Here is a 19,896-nt window from a genome sequence, read left to right as displayed (position 1 = left end):
TACACCCCGCTGTAGGCTAGGCTTTGTGCAGGATTATTTGTTGTGTATTTGCTTGTAAGGGGTGCGTGCCTGCATCACGGCATTTCGTTTATTTATTCGGTATATGTTTACCGTGTGCTTACGCGCTTTTGTTTGTGGAGTCGAGGTTTCTCCTCCGTGTGTGCAATTTATTCCCTGTGGGTGGCGACTACGTTTGTGCAGTTTTCCCCATTGTGTTTGTATTGTGCCTTCGGGACCGCCTGATTAAACATTGTGTGCCACTGGAACTTCTCTGCTCTCCTGCTCCTGATTCCTACACACACCCCTCCTACTAGGAGGCCTTGTTACAATTTACAGATGGGCTGTGTACAGGGCAGTGATCGGTAAGCTGCTCTGACAGCTGATGCTTAAAGTTAGTGAGGGAGATATGAGTCTCCAGCTTCAGTGATTTTTGCACTTTGTTTCAGTCATTGGCAGCAGAGAACTGGAAGGAAAGGCAGCCAAAGAGGTGTTGGCTTTGGGGATGACCAGTGAAATATACCTGCTGGAGCGCGTGCTACGGGTGTGTGTTGCTATGGTGACCAGTGAGCTGAGATAAGGCGGGGCTTTACCTAGCAAAGACTTATAGATGACCTGGAGCCAGTGGGTTTGGCGACGAATATGTAGCGAGGGCCAGCCAACGAGAGCATACAGGTCGCAGTGGTGGGTAGTATATGGGGATTTTGTGACAAAACGAATGGCACTGTGATAGACTACATCCAATTTGCTGAGTAGAGTGTTGGAGGCTATTTTGAAAATAACATCACCGAAGTCAAGGATCGGTAGGATAGTCAGTTTTACGAGGGTATGTTTGGCAGCATGAGTGAAGGAGGCTTTGTTGCGAAATAGGAAGCCGATTCTAGATTTAATTTTGGATTGGAGATGCTTGATGTGAGTCTGGAAGGAGAGTTTACAGTCTAACCAGACACCTAGGTATTTGTAGTTGTCCACATATTCTAAGTCAGAACCATCCTGAGTAGTGATGCTAGTCGGGTGGGCGGCAATCGGTCGAAGAGCATGCATTTCATTTTACTAGCATTTAAGAACAGTTGTAGGCCACGGAAGGAGTTTTGTTTGGCATTGAAGCTCGTTTGGAGGTTTGTTAACCTCTATGGGCTAGGTGGGACGCTAGCGTGCCACCCGTGGTGCACTCCATCAACAGCAGGTGCATTTCAAGAGCGGCAAATTTGAATCCAAATAAATGTCAAAATTCAAATTTTTCAAAAATACAACTATTTTACACCATTTGAAAGATAAACATCTCCTTAATCTAACCACGTTTTACGATTTCAAAAAGGTTTTACGGCGAAAGCATAAATTTAGAGTATGTTAGGACAGTACATTTACAAGAGTTGTGTGTAATGTTTTGTCAAGTCAAAGACAGGGTCACCAAAACCATAAAACCAGCTAAAATGATGCACTAACCTTTTACAATCTCCATCAGATGACACTCCTAGGACATTATGTTAGACAATGCATGCATTTTTAGTTCTATCAAGTTCATATTTATATCCAAAAACAGCGTTTTACTATGGCATTGATGTTGAGGAAATCGTTTCCCTCCAATAACCGGCAGTCAAGTCAGCGTCACAAATTAAATAATTAAAATTAGAAAACATTGGTAAAATATTATATAATCATTTAAAGAATTATAGATTTACATCTCTTGAACGCAATCAACTTGCCAGATTTAAAAATAACCTTACTGGGAAATCACACTTTGCAATAATCTGAGCACTGCGCCCAGAAAAATACGCGTTGCGATACAGACTAGACGTCATGTTGGGGAGATCTAAAATCGAAAATACTATGTAAATAATCCATTACCTTTGATTCTCTTCATCAGATGTCACTTCCAGGTATCACAGGTCCATAACGAATGTAGTTTTGTTCAAAAAAGCTCATCATTTATGTCCAAAAATCTCCGTCTTGTTAGCACATGATCTAAGCCAGCCGGACTTCTCGTCATGAACGAGGGGAAAAAATATATTTACGTTCGTTCAAACATGTCAAACGTTGTATAGCATAAATCATTAGGGCCTTTTTTAACCAGAACATGAATAATATTCAAGGTGGACGAATGCATACTCTTTTATAACGTATTGGAACGAGGGTACCCAACATGAACTCGCGCGCCAGGTGTCTAATGGGACATCATCGTTCCATGGCTCTTGTTCGGTCAGATCTCCCTCCAGAAGACTCAAAACACTTTGTAAAGGCTGGTGACATCTAGTGGAAGCAATAGGAAGTGCCAAAATATTCCTCAGCCCCTGTGTTTTTCAATGGGATAGGTTTAAAGTCAATACAACACATCAGGTATCCACTTCCTGTCAGAAAATGTCTCAGGGTTTTGCCTGCCAAATGAGTTCTGTTATACTCACAGACACCATTCAAACAGTTTTAGAAACTTTAGAGTGTTTTCTATCCATATATAATAAGTATATGCATATTCTAGTTACTGGGTAGGATTAGTAACCAGATTAAATCGGGTAAAAAAAAAATATCCAGACGTGCAAATGCTGCCCCCTAGCCCTAACAGGTTTTAACACAGTGTCCAAAGAAGGGCCAGATGTATACAGAATGATGTTGTCTGCGTAGAGGTGGATCAGAGAATCACCAGCAGCAAGAGCGACACCATTGATATATACAGAGAAAATAGTCTGCCCGAGAATTGAACCCTGTGGCACCCCCATAGAGACTACCAGAGGTCCGGATAACAGACCCTCCAATTTGACACACTGAACTATATCTGAGAAGTAGTTGGTGAACCAGGCGAGGCAGTCATTTGAGAAACCAAGGCTATTGAGTCTGCCGATAAGAATGCGGTGATTGACAGAGTCGAAAGCCTTGGCCAGGTAGATGAAGACGGCTGCACAGTACTGTCTTTTATTGATGGCGGTTATGATAACATTTAGGACCTTGAGCGTGGCTGAGGTGCACCCATGACCAGCTCGGAAACCAGATTGCATAGTGGAGAAGGTACCGTGGGATTCGAAATGGTTGGTGATGTGTTTGTTAACTTGGCTTTCAAAGACTTTAGAAAGGCAGGGCAGGATGGATATAGGTCTGTAACAGTTTTGGTCTAGAGAGTATCCACTTTGAAGAGAGGGATGACCGCGGCAGCTTTCCGATCTTTCGGGATCTCAGACGATACGAAAGACAGGTTGAACAAGTTAGTATTAGGGGTTGCAACAATTGCGGTGGATAATTCTAGAAAGAGAGGGTCCTGATTTTCTAGCCCAGCTGATTTGTAGGGTCCAGATTTTGCAGCTCTTTCAGAACATCAGCTATCTGGATTTGGGTGAAGGAGAAGCTTGGGTGGGGGCTTGGGCAAGTTGCTGCGGAGGGTGCAGAGCTGTTGGCTGGGGTAGGGGTAGCCAGTTGGAAAGCATGGCCAGCTGTAGAAAAATGCTTATTGAAATTCTTGATTATCGTAGATTTATCGGTGGGGACAGTGTTTCCTAGCCTCAGTGCAGTGGGCAGCTGGGAGGAGGTGCTCTTATTATCCATGGACTTTACAGTGTCCCAAAACTTTTGGGAATTAGTGCTACAGGATGCAAATTTCTGTTTGAAAAAGCTAGCCTTTGGTTTCCTGACTGACTGTGTATGTTGGTTCCTGACTTCCCTGAAAAGTTGCATATAGCGGGGGCTATTCAATGCGAATGCAGTACGCCACAGGATGTTTTTGTGCTGGTCAAGGGCAGTCAAGTCTGGAGTGAACCAAGGGCTATATTTGTTCTTAATTCAACTTTTTTTGAATGGGGCATGCTTATTTAAGATGGTGAGGAAAGCACTTTTATAGAACAACCAGGCGTCCTCTGCTGACGAGATGAGGTCAATATCCTTCCAGGATACCCGGGCCAGGTCGATTAGAAAGGCCTGCTCGCTGAAGTGTTTTAGGGAGTATTTGACAGTGATGAGGGGTGGTCATTTGACTGCTGACCCATTACATACGCAGGCATTGAGGCAGTGATCGCTGAGATCCTGGTTGAAGACAGCAGAGGTGTATTTAGAGGGCAAGTTAGTCAGGATGATATCTATGAGGGTGCCCATGTTTATGGATTTAGGGTTGTACCTGGTAGGTTCCTTGATAATATGTGTGAGATTGAGGGAATCTATCTTAGATTGTAGGACGGCCGGGGTGTTAAGCATATCCCAGTTTAGGTTACCTAACAGTATGAACTCTGAAGATAGATGGGGGGCAATCAATTCACATATGGTGTCCAGGGGACAGCTGGGGGCTGAGGGAGGTCTATAAGAAGTGGCAACAGTGAGAGACTTACTTCTGGAAAGGTGGATTTTTAAAAGTAGAAGCTCGAACTGTTTGGGCACAGACCTGGATAGTATGACAGAACTCTGCAGGCTATCTCTGCAGTAGATTGCAACTCCGCCCGTTTGGAGTTCTATCTTGACGGAAAATGTTGTAGTTGGGGATGAAAATGTCAGAATTTTTGATGGCCTTCCTAAGCCAGGATTCAGACACGGCTAGGACATCAGGGTTGCCTAAGTGTGCTAAAGCAGTGCATAAAGCAAAAAAGTTAACATGCATGAAGCCAAGTCAACAAATGAGAGCGCCTGGGGAATAGGTGTAGTACTGGGGGCTACAGGGCTTGGGTTAACCTCTAAATCACCAGACGAACAGAGGAGGAGTAGGATAAGGGTACGACTAAAAGCTCTACAGTGAAATTAAAAATTTAAAAATAATCAGAAAGCAGTAGACAAGGCATATTGACTGGCAGACCAGTCGTGATGGATCGGCGGGGCTCGGTGTCGACAATAAAGGGTCCAGGCCAACTGGCAAAAGAGGTATTGTAGCCCAAGAGTTAGCTGGTATACATTCACCGGCTAGCTGGGAGATGGGCCTAGCTCGAGGCTAGCTCAAGGCTAACTGGTGCTTGGTTCGGGACAGAGGTGTTAGCCAGCAATTGCCACTCGGCTGCAGCTAGCTAGCTGCGATGATGCGGTGTAATGGTCCAGAGATTGCGGCAGGAATCCGGGGATGTGGTAGAGAAAAGCAGTCCGATATGCTCTGGGTTGATATCGCGCTGTGCAGACTGGCAGGTATTGACCGAGCTAAAGCTGGCTGGTGTCCGAGCTAAAGGTGAAGACCGCTAGTAGTGGCTTACAATGACTACTAGCTAGTTAGTTGGCTAGCTTCTGATGGAGGTTCAAGTTATAAAGTATAAAAATAGCAGATCCGTACCACATTGGGTGAGGCGGGTTGCAGGAAAGTATATTTAGTTCATAGATGGAAAGTGAGATTAAAATATATACAAAAAAACTCAGAAAGACTATATATATGGGACAAGACAAACACACATCCGACTGCTACGCCATCTTGGATTTTAAAGTGAAGGAAGAGCAGCCAACAAGTGCTCAGCATATGTGGGAACTCCTTCAAGACTTGAAAAATCATTCCAGGTGAAGCTGGTTGAGAGAATGCCAAGAGTGTGCAAAGCTGCCATCAAGGCAATGGTTGTCTACTTTGAAGAATCAAATATATTTGGATTTGTTTAACACTTTTTTGGTTACTACATGATTCCATATGTGTTATTTCATAGTTTTGATGTCTTCACTATTATTCTACAATGTAGAAAATAGTAAAAATTAAGAAAATCCCTTGAATGAGTAGGTGTGTCCAAACTTTTGACTGTACTGTACTGTACACTATGGAAAAAGAAGGAACAACACATCAGACTCAATGTAACTGAATAATCCATAGACTCTAACCACTTCTGGGAAAATTGGAAAACAAACAACAACACAAAGAGTTATCTATCCAAAACGGAGATGTATGGGTAAACCACTTCTCCAATCTTTTTCAAATCAAATCAAATCAAATTGTATTTGTCACAGGTGTAGACCTTACAGTGAAATGCTTACTTACAAGCCCTTAAGCAACAATGCAGTTTTAAGAAAATACCTAAAAAAAAGTAAGAAATAATTACAGAGCAGCAGTAAGATAATAGCGAGGCTTTATACAGGGGGTACCGGTAAACAGTCAATGTGCGGGGTCACTGGTTAGTCGAGATAATTGAGGTAATATGTACATGTAGGTAGAGTTATTAAAGTGACTGTGCGTAGATAATAACAGAGAGTAGCAGCAGCGTAGAAGAGGGGGGGGGGGGGCAATGCAAATAGTCTGGGTAGCCATTTGATTAGATGTTCAGGAGTTTTATGGCTTCGGGGTGTTTAGAAGCCTCTTGGACCTAGACTTGGTGCTCCGGTACCACTTGCCGTGTGGTAGCAGAGAGAACAGTCTATGACCAGGGTGGCTGGAGTCTCTGACAATTTTTAGGGCCTTCCTCTGACACCGCCTGGTATAGAGGTCCTGGATGGCAGGAAGCTTGGCCCCGGTGGAGCTCTGGGCCGTACGCACTACCCTCTGTAGTGCCTTGCGGTCGGAGGCTGAGCAGTTGCCATACCAGACAGTGATCAAACCCGTCAGGATGCTCTCGATAGTGCAGCTGTAGAACCTTTTGAGGATCTGAGGACTCATGCCAAATATTTTCAGTCTTGTGAGGGGGAATAGGGTTTGTCGTGCCCTTTTCATGACTATCTTGATGTGCTTGAACCATGTTAGTTTGTTGGTGATGTGGATGCCAAGGAACTTGAAGCTCTCAACCTGCTCCACTACAGCCCCATCGATGAGAATGGGTGCGTGCTCGGGCCTCCTTTTCCTGTAGTCCACAATCATCTCCTTTGTCTTGATCACGTTGAGGGAGAGGTTGTTGTCCTTGCACCACACAGTCAGATCTCTGACCTCCTCCCTATAGGCTGTCTCGTTGTTGTTAGTGATCAGGCCTGTTGTGTCATTGGCAAACTTAATGATGGTATTGGAGTCGTGCTTGGCCGTGCAGTCATGAGTGAATAGGGAGTACAGGAGGGGACTGAGCACACACCTCTGAGGGTCCCCTGTGTTGAGGATCAGCATGGCGTATGTGTGGTTACCTACTCTTACCACCAGGGGGCGGCCGGTTAGGAAGTACAGGATAGCTTGGTGATGAGCTTTGAGGGCACTATGGTGTTGAATGCTGAGCTGTAGTCAATGAATAGCATTTTCACATAGGTGTTCCTTTTGTCCAGGTGTGAAAGGGTAGTGTGGAGTGCAATAGAGATTGCGTCATCTGTGGATCTGTTGGGGCGGTATGCAAATTGGAGTGGGTCTAGGGTTTCTGGGATAATGGTGTTGATGTGAGCCATGACTAGCCTTTCAAAGCACTTCATGGCTACAGACGTGAGTTCCACGGGTCGGTAGTTTTAGGCAGGTTATCTTAAGTGTTCATGGTCACAGGGATTATGGTGGTCTGCTTGAAACATACAACATTATAAAATCCATGTACACAAAAAACAAATGTGCGATTAAAATGGGCAAAAAACACGCACATTTCTTTCCACAGGGCAGTAGGGTGAGACAGGGATGCAGCTTAAGCCCCACCCACTTCAACATATATATCAATGAATTGGCGAGGGCACTTGAACACTAGAATCTGAAGTCAAATGTCTACTGTTTGCTGATGATCTGGTGAGTCTGTCCCCAACCAAGGAGGATCTATAGCAGCACCTAGATCTTCTGCACAGATTCTGTCAGACCTAGGCACTGACAGTAAATCTCAGTAAATCTCAGTTGCCAGGACCACAAATACAAATTCCATCTAGACACCGTTGCTCTAGAGCACACAAAAAAACGATACATACCTCAGCCTAAACATCAGTGCCACAGGTAACTTCCACAAAACTGTGAACGATCTGAGAGACAAGGCAAGAATGGCCTTCTACGCCATCAAAAGGAACATAAAATTTGACATACCAATTAGGATCTGACTAAAAACACTTAAATTAGTTATAGAAACCTAGTTATAGAACCCATTGCCCTTTATGGTTGTGAGGTCTGGGGTCCGCTCACCAACCAAAAATTCACAAAATGGGACAAACACCAAATTAAGACTCTGCATGCAGAATTCTGCAAAAAAATCCTCTGTGCACAATGTAAAACACCAAATAATGCGAGTGTAATGTGAGTGTAATATTTACTGTCAATTTTTTTGTTTATTTCACTTCTGTTTACTATCTACTTCACTTGCTTTGGCAATGTTAACATACGCTTTCCATGCCAATAAAGCCCTTAAATTGAAATTGAATGAGAGAGAGAGAGAGAGAGAGAGAGAGAGAGAGAGAGAGAGAGAGAGAGAGATAACAAGAATGAAAGGCAGGACTAGAAGGAGGGAAGGAGAGAAACAAGCACAGCATGAGAAGTGATTGATTCTATTTGATGTACTGCTCCAGCTTCAGCACTGCTTGGCCCTCCCTCCGGGCAGTTCAGCTGTGCTTCACTAAGAGCTTGCCTGCTCTGTGTGCGTGTGTGTGTGTGTGTATATAGGTGTGTGTGTGTGTGTGTGTATGAGTGTGCGTGTGTGTATGAGTGTGCGTGTGTGTGTGCGCGAAGTGTGCATGCACGCGTGTGTGCACTCATTCATGTGTGTGCGAGCGCATGCATGTATGTCGGGGAGACATTGTTCCTTGACGTCACCACTCAGCCAAGCCTGCCGCTGTAGCTGCCGCTGCTCGCCTCTCAAACATGTCTTTGTTATTCCGTAGCTTCCGTCGGAGACCGGTGACTCGCAAAATACGGAACCGATAGCCTACTTACCAAAGATCTGCATGGCGCTCTGACTCTCTGTCGACGACTGAGTGCGGGTGTGACATGTAAAATATAGGCTATCAACGATGTTGTTATTCAGAGATGACAATGATGATGAGGAGGAAAATAATAGCCTAATGATAACAACAACAATAATTTGTTTATTTTATATGCCATTAGGCCTAATTATAATATTCTCTTATTATTTCAATTATAATAATTATTATGCATATTGTGAATAGTGTTTATGTAGACATATTAGCTAGCCTATGTTATTATTATTAAGTGAGTGTTATTGTTATTATTATTACAATATAGGCATATTTGTATTGATTTGTGTATTATCATTGTAATCATTATTACCATTTGTTATTATTAAGCTATTAGTATCATCATTTATATAATCAATATTAGTCCTAATATAGGCCTACATCTATTAAATTGTTTAAGCACGTTTTTGAGTGATTTGATTTCAACAGTTTATAAATATTTGAATAATGTATTCAGTTGGTAATACATTACCAAACACACCTCCTCCACTAAGAATCGAAATCCAAACTGACCGTGGCAAAAATGATTTCACTCTCGTCCGCTCAGGCGTTTACAGCTTGTCCTATGGCCTTTCTGTATGGCAGGTCACTCCCGTAGTATTCCTAAATCGCTCCCACCACCGGAATCTGGGACACATTTTGTCAGCAGCCGCCAAGCATGGCTCCTTCTGTGGTAACTGAATAGCCAGTGTAATTTGACACTTCAACTTGCCGTGGCTCTCTACGGTAGTTGATTCAGTCACTCACACGCCAACGCTACGGTGATCGGTTTTTCTTGTATTTGTGAAGTGAAAAGGGACGCAGTGTAGGTCTACACGAAATTCGGGAAAACAAAGCGGATTTCTTCTCCTAGCCGAGCTAAAAGTAAGTTCCGTTTCGTGGTTGTTTCCGTATTGTAGGTTGTTCAATCACACCTCGCCGTGGGTTGGTTGCACCGACAGACATGGTTTTGTGTGTGGGCATTAACGTTACTGCCTTCGATGAGTTCGCTTCTCGCTGGCCAGACTCGACCCCAGCGCCAACAATAGACTGCCCTAGAAGCCAGAGAATCAGAACTAGCCGGTATACTTAAACTGGATAGTTAAAAAAAATGTTTACTATTGTGTTCGAGTCTAGAAACAGATCCTTTTAGCTAGGTCCGTGCATAGCGTGGATTTGTTGCTTGCGGTTAGTTGTGGTTTGTTCGGTTGCGTTTAGCCTACATTGAGAAATTAGAGAAGGCTGTTTGATTGTTGGTAAACAAATTACGTTGATTAGTTTACTGGGGTTAATCTTCCCTTAATCTGGGAATGTATGTCAGTTAACTAATAGGCTAGTTCAGCAAGCAAAACAAGGCTGGACTGAGTTGACTGCTTTCTAAAATAGCCAAGCCTACCTGTTGTAATAATAGCCTACCACAAATCCAAACTGCTTTGCTGTTTTGGCACGTTGTTAGTGTTCCAATGTAACATTTGTATCTCCCGCTCTCAACATGTAAAAATGTGTAGGCCTAGCCTACTAGGCTATTTGTATGCGCGCGCCACGTAAATTATGCAGCACTGAACTGTTAAAATAGACTTTATATCTTGCATTGTATTTTCCAATCAGACTTGCAGAAAACCTATCGCTGTGCGTGCCACGGGCGGCGGCGTCTCTGGCGAGCCCTCCCCGATAAATTCCTCCGTCTGGATGTGAGGCCAGCCGGGGCAGCGGCGGGCGGACCTCCCGGTGGGTGGGTAGGAGGGAGGGAGAAAAGGAGGGAGCAGAACTGGCTTCTCTTTCATTACCCTCTCCACCCGGGCCATGATGGGAGAAAGACAGAGAGCAGCCAACTCGCAGAGAAAAAATCCTGTAGACTGCACTGAATGAACGGGAGGGGGGAGAGAGAGAATGCCCCTTTCCTCTCGTTAGTGAGGTATGGGAGCTGGGGGAAACACGAGTTGGAGCGGCTGCGGTAGTTCAGAGAGAGGCAGGGAAGGAGGAAAGGCTATGGATGTGTGATTTCAAATGTTGTAAAGGGGCATGAAACTCCACTTCCAGAAAATGGTAACCCAACAGGTAATAAATAGGCACATGGATGGGTTTTGTTTGTTATCATAAAGGTAGTTTAATGTAGTCTACAATACACACAGCTTAAATGTGAACATATTTACCAGCTGCTTACACTGTCCTGAACTTAACTGGAATGTTTTATGTTTATAATTGATTAATAGACACAGCTTGTAAGAATGTGTTAATAAAACATAATTGGAAACAGTAAACTTGACCTAGTCAGTGTAACTGTAAGTTAACAACACTTCTAAAGTGGGAGTGAAGCCTCACACCATACACACACTATCTCACTGTCAGTCAAGATAACAGGTGCAAGTTGTATGAGGGAAGCCCATCCATCCACCTTTTTTTCACCTGTCAGCAGTCATGAAGGAAAGGAGACAAGGAAACGAAGCCAATCAATACAATTGGAATCAATGCTGTGTTTATGGGCTGACAGTGTGGGTGAGTGAAGTGGTGGATTAAGGGAGACCATAGAGGAAACAAGGAAATTAATCATATGCATATTGGAACTAGGCCGGGATGTGTATTATGATTCTGTTGCTATTCCACCCACAGCTTCCCTAGTCAGCCAAGATAACAAGCTGTATGAGGGAAGCCCATCCACCTATCTGCATTCATGAGGCAATGGAGAAAAGGAAATAAAGCAAGATGAAACCCTGTAAATACACTCCCATTGCTCCTTACTCAATCACAAACTCATAGTAGTTCCATTCTTCTTCCATATTCTGTCTATTCCCATTCCACAGCCTCAGAGCCTAGAATTGAGCTAAGGTAATGCATTTATAACCTTCACCACACTAATCACTGCTTTGACAGCTTGCTGTTTCACCTAACTGTTAGTGTTCTATTGTGGAGGGTTGTGAAATTGTTGGCTGGTGTTCACTCAGACTCGTTCACTAGACATGGATTCTCTGTCTGCTGGTGTCTTGCCTTTGGCTCTTATACCACCCACTCCTATCCGTCTGTCCCATAGCACAAGACAACCTTTGTTTCTGTCAGTCAGATTCTCTCTGTGTGGCGTGGTTCTCTGGGTTGTTGAACATATCACCGTTGTTTTTGTGAAATGCTTCAATTTGTCTTTTCTTGAAATTTATGACAGGGAAAATAATTCCAAGTGGAGAAATATGTCAATAATACAGAGGAATATTAGGAAAATCTAAAACTGCATGGAGCTTTTACATTTGGACATATTGCATATCTGAAGTGTTCCATTTGAATTTGACTGTATCAGACTCCCTCAGTGTTCACACTATTGAATTTGTTATCTCTCTCTCCAAAAGGCTATTGATTAACTTGACTGCATGATAGCCTCCTGGTCGCAATTCCATTTGATTTGAATTACTATTGTGTAGCATTAGACCTTAATAGAAACTGTCACTCTAACCATATTTACTCAGCTAGGTTGAGAGAGAGAGAGAGCGACAGATCAAACTACTATTTTGTTTTGTTTATAGGGTGTTAAACTATTGTAAATGAGCACATTTCAAGAGAGCGCAGACTGGTACTCTGACTCACTGTTACTGACTTCTATTCACACATCTGTGAGTGCTGCCTGCCTGCTGCCCTGTGGGGCCTATCTATCCATTTTACCTCTGCCAACCAGCCTCAGACCAGTCTTCTGGGGGGGAAGGTCAGCCGGTAACACTCACTCGTTTAATGAGAGCCTTTACTTCAGTAAGGTATTAGAACAGCATATAGCCTCTGTCTCTGTAAGTGCCTTTCCTTGAGAGAGGCAGAGTGAGAGGGAGAGAGAGAGAAGAGTGGTAGATACAGGTAGAGAAACAGAAAGTACATGTGAGTGAAAGAGTGAGAGAGGGAGACGGGATAAAGAGAACTCACTGGCCTTACCCTGTCACTGGCTCATGCATGTTTGATTTGACGTTCGTTGGTACTTTGCGTAACGAGTGCAGGGAAGGGGATGTCACAATGGCCACGTCCTGTTCAGTTCCCTTCTGCAGTGCGTGTGTCTGAGCAGTGCGTGTGTCTGAGCAGTGTGTGTGCATGCCTGTGTGTGTGTCTGGGCAGTGCTGGAGCAGGGGCCCTTGAATGATAAATGACACCCGGCTAGGATGCTCCACAAGGAACAAGATGAGAGTTCAAGGAGAACACAATGTTCCCTACCACTGTCCGTCTGTCCATCTGTCCACCATGCCTGCCTGTTTCCCTGCCTACCTGGCTGACTGACTGGCTGGGCAGCTGACTTACTGATTGACTGGCTAACTGACTGACTGACTGACTGACTGACTGGTTGACTGACTGGCTGCCTGCCTCACGATTTCTCACCATCGCAAGCAATTACCTTCACATTTTTACTGCTGATGAAATCTTCACTCACTGTGTCTGTGGCAGTGAAGTGTGTGTGTCTGAGCAATCTGCATGTGAGTGCGTGTGTGTTAGTGCTGAGCGATTAGTGCTTTTTGAGGTTGGTTCATTTGGGGTTTGATTATAAAAAATGTATTTTTTAAATATTTTTTTTAACATTAAATGCATTATGAAATTCAAAAGCCAAAAATAGTGAACATTCAATTGCAAACATTGATAATATTCCATTGTCTCTGTCAGGTCCACATAGAAAAATAGGAAATGACTATGAAATAAAATATTTCAGTTCTATATTACTTAGTTTTATTTAGTCATCATCTCATCTCTGCTCAGACAGTAGCAGCCAGACAGACAACTGTCTAACGTTATCTCTGCTCCCCATACTGTCTTTAGTCATCCTATTTAGCTAGGCTAGCCTGGCAATCATTTTACTCATTTTTCAAAGTAGATAAGGCATACTTTCACAAACTATCCCTCTCTCTCATGTGGTCTGTGTGTATCTAACCTAACATAGCAGATGTAAAAGGGTATCCATCTCTGTCCAAGCAGCGAAAAAAAGACGCAGTGGATTATGGTCATTGTAGTTCAAGGAAAATAACAAATTCAACTTGATATTCATCGTCTCCAGCACCACACCAACATATGTGAATATGGCGTGTTTCTATGTTTTGTAGTAAAAAAGATAGGTGAAGATAATTGTTTCCAATGACATCATCATCGATGTGCATTGTGTGATTTTTAAACAATTACATCAAAACTTAGAAACGCGCCGTTTTCACATGTTCATGTGGTGCTGGAGATGATGAATTTGAAGTTGAACATTTTTGAAATGTCCCTTTTAATTGCCACATTTCTTAGCTGAACTAGGTTCAATATTTGCTTAGTGAAAACTACAACTCCCTTCAGCCCAGCGTCCCATATAGTTATTTCTCTCTAGAGAAACGACACGTTGGGCTCACAAAAAACCCAGAACTAAATGGAATTCAAGTAGTTGAACCGACCTCGGTCAATTAGTTGTTTAATAATGAAAAAAAATCACTGTCAGTTAATCACTTAGCACTAGTGTGTGTTTGTCTTGTAAATCCTGTTTAAGACAAACACGTTGTCCTTATCCTCAGACTGTTTTCTTGTGAGTACAGTAGGGCTGCATCCCGCATGGAACCCTATTCCCTATATAGTGCATTACTTCGGAAGTCAAAAGTAGTGAACTCTATAGAGGATAGGGTGCCATTTAGGACGCAAGCCTAGCTCATTAGTCTCTTCTGTTTCCATGCTGGGTTGGTGAGTTCACTGTGTCAGTTCTGTGATCCGTGTAGGTTATATAGGTCTCCCGTTTGATAATACAGCCTCTCTGACTGTATGGAAGTTAACTTCAACCTCTGCCAAGTCTCTCTCTCTCATACCAGAGTAATAACAGTGTAATTGATTGCTTTTGTGAAGCCACCCACCTCTCCTCACTACTATTTCAAGTGTATTTTCTATTACCTCATCAGAATAATGATCTTCTATTCCTTTATAGGAAGTCTGGAGTCATGTCTTTGTCTGTGACTGTGTGTTTAGGCTATGGGTTTAATGTTACTGTGTGTGGGATGGAGAGTGATGGTGTAGACTGCATGAAGACGGTAGAATCACATCCAACCTACCCTCTAGGATACATACAGATGTGCCATCTTAAAGTGATGCTACAGAGGTTTTGTATAATTTTAGCTAGTAGTTTTGCACAATTGTGTACAACGTGATCCATTTCGTATATGTTATGTCTTGCAAAAAAAACTGTGTGTATGTGTATTTATACACACACACATGCATACATACATAAAGTACCATTCAAAAGTTTGGACACACCTACTCATTCAAGGATTTTTCTTTATTTTTACTATTTTCTACATTGTAGAATAATAGTGAAGACATCAACACTATGAAATAACACATATGGAATCATGTAGTAACCAAAAAAGTGTTAAACAAATCCAAAATATATTTGAGATTCTTCAAAGTAGCCACACTTTGCCTTTGACAGCTTTGCACACTCTTGGTATTCTCTCAACCAGTTTCATGAGGAATGTTTTTCCAACAGTCTTGAAGGAGTTCCCACATATGTTGAGCACTTGCTGGCTGCTTTTCCTTCACTCTGCAACCCAACTCATCCCAAACCATCTCAATTGGGTTGAGGTCGGGTGATTATAGAGGCCAGGTCATCTGATGCAGTACTCATCACTCTCTTTCTTGGTCAAATAGCCCTTACACAGCCTGGAGGTGTGTTTTGGGTCATTGGCCTGTTGAAAAAAAATGATAGTCCCACTAAGCACAAACCAGATGGGATGGTGTATCACTGCAGAAGACGTAACTCTGGGTCTTCCATCATAGCGCTTGATGGTTTTTGCGACTGCATTTGAAGAAACGTTCAAAGTTCTTGAAATGTTCCGTATTGACCTTCATGTCTTAAAGTAATGATAAACTGTCGTTTCTCTTTGCTTATTTGAGCTGTTCTTGCCATAATATGGACTTGGTCTTTTACCAAACAGAGCTATCTTCTGTATACCTCCACTACCTTGTCACAACACAACTGATTGGCTCAAATGTATTAATAATGAAAGAAATTTCACACATGAACTTTTAACAAGGCACACCTGCATTCCAAGTGACTTCCTTATGAAGCTGGTTGAGGGAATGCCAAGAGTGTGCAAAGCTGTCAAGGCAAAGGGTGGCTGCTTTGAAGAATCTCAAATATAAAATATAGACTGATTTGTTTAACACTATTTTTGGTTACTACATGTTTCAATATGTGTTATTTCATAGTTTTGATGTCTTCACTATTATTCTACAATGTAGAAAATAGTAAAAATGAAGAAAAACCCTGGAATGTGTCCAAACTTTTGACTGGTGCTTTATGGTATGTTAAGAATTCCAATTTGTACACTATGTTAAGAATTTGTAAGTTCTTAAAATCCCGGACTGTATCTTTTTAATCTGACTCTGCTTTTCACAGCAGGAAAATAATCCTGCACCAACAGGAAATGTGAATTATTATGTGGATTCTAATTAATGGACTTTTTTGTAGGGGTTGATAGATTTTTCGTTAGGGCAGTTCAAGTCTGCCATTTTAAGTGGAAATTACAAACTTTAGAAGCCATTTTCCAAAAAAATTAATACACTACAATTTGCACTTCATGCTGCGCTGGATTTTTTTTGCAACAACAGTGATCAAATTAAGATAGCAGATTTCTACTGTAATTCCTTGTTCTCTGACATAATTTGTACACAGTGAAACTAATTGAATGTCAAATGTTAGCCATTGGGGTGTTGTGTAATAGAGAAAATAAGACAATCAAAACTGATATGCATGCAGTATCCACATTTCCTGAGTATGGAATATTTGGGCAAGAGGTGAGGCAAGCACGTATTTACACTAATATACAGTTGCGTTTCTGTTTTTGTTGTACACTGTAAACATTTAGTTGTGTTCCCACATGTCCCAATATCAAATTGGCGTGCCACTGCAAGCCCCACAGCGCTCTGTCTCTCCCTGCCTGCCGCCTCCTCCCAACCACTCAGCCAGCAGCGAGTGTGTCCTTTAGAGACGGAGAGAGAGAGATTGAGTATGTGTGTGTGAGTTGTGTGTGTGCCCACTTGATGCCCTCCCCTCATTGTGACTCTGGCAGTGTAAGCCAGGCTGTTTCCCTGTGTGTGTGTGTGTGTGTGCGTGGCTGTTTCCCAGGGTTCTAAGCCCTGCCGGTCCTTTCATACCCCTGCTGCCTGGGCGGCTCAGATAAAGAGACATATTAAAACCTCCCTCACTGTGGAGAGTGAGAGAGAGACAGAGAGAAAGACCGAGGTGAAAGAGGGGTAGAGGGGGCCAGAGGAAAAGCATATTTGTCTCATCCCATGACAGCTGTCGTGTACCTGTCTAATTAAAATAGTTATCACTGAAATGATATCACTCATCAGTATATCTAAACTACATAAATAAAACTATATCTAAAATATATTTGTGATACTTAACCCTAAATCACCCCAATCGGAAATCATCTCCTCAGTTTATCAGCCAGTCGATGTGTTTAACCAGATACAATATTATTTTCCTCTCTCCCTTTGCAGTAGTTTTGGCTGATTTTCATAGGGCTACAGAGGATAATCTGTTTGCCCTCCGTTTGAGACTTAATTTATTCTACTGATCAACAACATTTGCATAGAAGTATCTTATTTTATAAAAGTGCATGCTCTTTAACCAGTAATGACATCATTCATGAAGTAGGAGGGGGGTGGTCAGTTGGAGCCTTATTCACAGAGTCAGTTTGCTGAGGCAATAAGTTCACTGACGCAAGAGATAATATTTGGGAGAGACGTGAGAGGGAGACTGATTTTAAGTGAATTAATAAAGTTTTGGTGGCAATTAGTTGTCATGGTTAGCATATTATCACAAGGTACTAGGGGTAGTGAATTGATGTTAGCTTAAGCTGTTAGCTAGCAAGGAAAGTTAGCCTGCAAAGCTGGAAGCTACCGGTATCTTCTTGCATTGTAACGTGTTGTAGCCTGTATGGACATTGTTTTGCGAACAGTAATTAACAGATTTAACATTTCTACATGCCGTGTCGCATTATTCAAGTGTGTTAACTTAAGTGCAGCACGAGAGGGGAGCTAACATAATGCTGCCCAGACTCCCAGTGCAGGCTAAGTGGAGCATGAGAGGGGAGCTAACATGATGCTGCCCAGACTCCCAGTGCAGGCTTAGTGGAGCATGAGAGGGGAGCTAACATGATGCTGCCCAGACTCCCAGTGCAGGCTAAGTGGAGCATGAGAGGGGAGCTAACATGATGCAGGCTAAGTGGAGCAGGCACGGCGTGCTCACTCTATAATAAGGGGGACGTCGGCTGTGCTTAGACAGACTTGATCCGTGAGACACATTTGACAGAAGTACCAAAAGTAATAAGTTCTAGCACCAAACCGTTTTTCATTTTCTAGTATCGAAAAATAGACGTTTCAGTATATTGTGCAACACTAGCGTGCGCGCGTGCGTTGCGCAAATGTGTCCCCACCATTGTTTGTTCCCGGAGAGAAGCATTGATCCACTGCAGAGTACTTGCCAGGGCCCAGCTTGCGGCCTCCAAAACAATGTTTGTCATTGTCTCGCTCTGATTTATAATCATCTGTTGACAAACAACGGTAGTCTCTCATTTTCTGTATGATTTAAAATGATTCAGAAGATGCTCAAATCCCCATTTCTCAGGAACTTATGCCAGGTGTGTAAACCAACAACAAGAACAGACTGTAAAGCAAGCAGATTACTATTTTATTTTTTATAAATTGTATTTGGATTTATTAGTTAAACTTTTTACCCCTTTTTCTCCCCAATTTTGTGATATCCACTTGGTAGTTAGTCTTGTCCCATCGGCTGCAACTCCCGCACGGACTCGGGAGAGGCGAAGGTTGAGAGCCATGCGTCCTCCGAAACACAACCCAGCCAAGCCACACTGCTTCTTGACACATTTCTCTCTTAACCTGTTAGGGCTAGGGGGCAGCATTGACACGGCTGGATAAAAAACATACCCGATTTAATCTGGTTACCACTCCTACTCAGTAACTAGAATATGCATATACTTATTACATATGGATAGAAAACACCCTACATTTTCTAAAACTGTTTCAATGGTGTCTGTGAGTATAACAGAACTCAAATGGCAGGTCAAAACCTGAGAGATTCCTTTACAGGAAGTGGCCTGTCTGACCATTTCTGGAACTTCTTTGCCATCTCTATCATTTACTAAGGATCTCTGCTCTAACGTGACACTTCCCACGTCTTCCATAGGCTCTCATAGCCCGGGAAAAAACAGAATGTCGTCATTCCAGCCCCAGGCTGAAACACATTATCGCCTTTCTCAAGTGGCCCATCAAGAGACACTAGCTTATGCGCGTGACCCCGACCGCCCCCGCCTTTGGGATTTTTTTCCTCTGTTTGCCGAAAAGGAGATTCCCTGTCGGAATATTATCGCTTTTCTACGAGAAAAATGACGTAAAAATTGATTTTAAACAGCGGTTGACATGCTTCGACGTACGGCAATGGAATACTTTGAATTTTATTGTCAGGAATTGCGCCAAGCGCGCGACACTTCTTTACTATTTCGGATAGTGTCTGGAACGCACGAACAAAACGCCGCTATTCGGATATAACGATGGATTATTTTGGACCAAACCAACATTTGTTATTGAAGTAGCTGTCCTGGGTGTGCATTCTGACGAAGACAACAAAAGGTAATGACATTTTTATAATAGTAAATATGATTATGGTGAGTGCTAAACTTGCCGGGTGTCTAAATAGCGAGCCCGTGATGCCTGGGCTATGTACTTAGAATATTGCAAAATGTGCTTTCACCAAAAAGCTATTTTAAAATCGGACATATCGAGTGCATAGAGGAGGTCTGTATCTATAATTCTTAAAATAATTGTTATGCTTTTTGTGAACGTTTATCGTGAGTAATTTAGTAAAATGTTAGCGAATTCCCGGAAGTTTGCGGGGGGTATGCTAGTTCTGAACGTCACATGCTAATGTAAAAAGCTGGTTTTTGATATAAATATGAACTTGATTGAACAAAACATGCATGTATTGTATAACATAATGTCCTAGGGTTGTCATCTGATGAAGATCATCAAAGGTGAGTGCTGCATTTAGCTGTCTTCTGGGTTTTGGTGACATTATATGCTGGCTTGAAAAATGGGTGTCTGATTATTTCTGGCTTGGTACTCTGCTGACATAATCTAATGTTTTGCTTTCGTTGTAAAGCCTTTTTGAAATCGGACAGTGTGGTTAGATTAACGAGAGTCTTATCTTTAAAT

General features: G+C 42.6%; 1 protein-coding gene across 6 annotated transcripts in view; it reads left to right on the top strand.

Annotated features, from left to right (window-relative positions):
• The first annotated feature begins 9,283 nt into the window (after positions 1-9,283).
• The window catches only part of LOC106577220 (zinc finger MIZ domain-containing protein 1), a 239,501-nt gene continuing 228,888 nt past the window's right edge, over positions 9,284-19,896 (top strand). For 5 of the 6 annotated variants that reach the window (XM_045700993.1, XM_045700991.1, XM_045700992.1 and 2 more), the window contains exon 1: positions 9,285-9,573. The gene's annotated coding sequence lies outside the window, so the exon portion shown is untranslated. Of the gene's footprint in view, positions 9,574-19,896 lie in introns of all 6 variants that reach the window. The other variant, XM_045700990.1, reaches the window with a different exon arrangement.

This window comes from Salmo salar, chromosome ssa18 (assembly GCF_905237065.1).
Source record: "Salmo salar chromosome ssa18, Ssal_v3.1, whole genome shotgun sequence".
In the NCBI taxonomy this organism is placed as follows: Eukaryota; Metazoa; Chordata; class Actinopteri; order Salmoniformes; family Salmonidae; genus Salmo; species Salmo salar.
Note: the sequence above shows the minus strand (reverse complement) of the source record. Positions and strands in the feature narration are given on the sequence as shown.